The sequence below is a fragment of the Penaeus monodon genome, chromosome 25 (genome assembly GCF_015228065.2).
Source record: "Penaeus monodon isolate SGIC_2016 chromosome 25, NSTDA_Pmon_1, whole genome shotgun sequence".
NCBI classification, from domain to species: Eukaryota; Metazoa; Arthropoda; class Malacostraca; order Decapoda; family Penaeidae; genus Penaeus; species Penaeus monodon.
Window position 1 is genome coordinate 8,317,450 of NC_051410.1, and position 1,486 is coordinate 8,318,935.

The window sequence follows — 1,486 nt, forward strand, 5'->3', positions numbered from 1 at the left end:
GCCAACAAGGGTAATTCCAGCCGGCGTCCATTCCATCTCCCCAGAACAAACGGCTGCATGATTCCTACCATTTGCAACGTGATGTAAGGACACGCGCAAGCCCTGTTCATTCGCTCCCCGTGCAACCAGGTGTTAATTAGAAGAAATCTAGCCCGACGCACTCCGTCACCTGCCATGACACTGGAATGGAGGAAGAGGGCGGGGGGAAGGGGGCACAGTAGCTCTGTTGCCTTGGAAGGGATGAAAGAGAGTGGACACGACGTGGGGAATTCTTCGTTACGCTTTTTACTTCGCATGATGAAAATAGTATCTGGATAAGAATCTCAGATGGTATCAACAAAATGCACTGCTGAAAGGGAACACACGATAAGAATCCTCCCTAAAGAGATAGGATTTAAGGACCCACAAAGTCCGAGATGTACTTGGACCGAGCGCATCCCCGCAACGGAGGTCAGGCCATATGGCGGCAGCCGGCTGGCTACTGGAATTCAATTTATATCGGCAATTAATTATAATCGCGGTCAACCCTTCTAAGCCGTTGGGAGGCGACTTGGAGTGTCGTGGACGGGGCTGGAGGGCAGCGCAGGAGCAATGCACTAGTCATACTTCCCTGGGATGATGACGCGGGATTTTCCACCTTGCGGGAGATGACCGTAAGCGTTTGAGTGGCGTGTCGCTGGGTGTAGCCTCGCGCAGGTTTGTTTAATTAAGGAGTGTCGCGGCCGCGGCTCCCGTTCGGGCCAGATACGTTTGCTTAATTACGCAAGACATAATGGCCATTGTTCCGGTAATTGAAAGGTGGTCTTTGATGGCGGACTGAAAATATCCGGCGGGAAGGACAAAGGGCGGCGGGGATCATGGCCGGGGATCAAACACCTGTCTGTCTCCCCATGGCTCCTGCCTCTCACGCTCCTCCGGGCCTCCCTTCCTTGCCGAACTGCGTCTCTCTGCTACTGACGAAGGCTCTGACCGTAGGCTGCAAGTTCCAGGTTACCTCTGCCATGGTCTAAAACTATCTAGTGACCTACTTACCGATGAAATAATTTGCTGCCTCAAGTTCGCTACTTTCATTAAACAAATCTCAAGTTATCCTAAATTACGAAAAAAAATATTAACAGAATCTGCAAGACTTTTACCTAACCAATTCACAAGACAGCGACTTTTTCACCTGTCAGTCTCAATATTCGTTTACTTATGTCAGCCAACATGAGAAAATGTATATGCATGTCAAATCAGCACAAGAACAAGTTGAAAATAGGGATGTCGACAGACTTGAATTTCTTTTATCTTATACTGGAGATATAACATGTGTGAAGTAGCACATGCATTCTGTGATAGCATAGGTGGCTTCAGAAAAAATGACATTAGTTCAAGCACGCAATCAAAATTAAAAACAGACGGACCTTATATACGATTTACCAAGCCAAACAGTCATGTGAAGCTCCCCCTTGTCTCCAAAGATTAAGACCAGCATGCCATTGTCTTC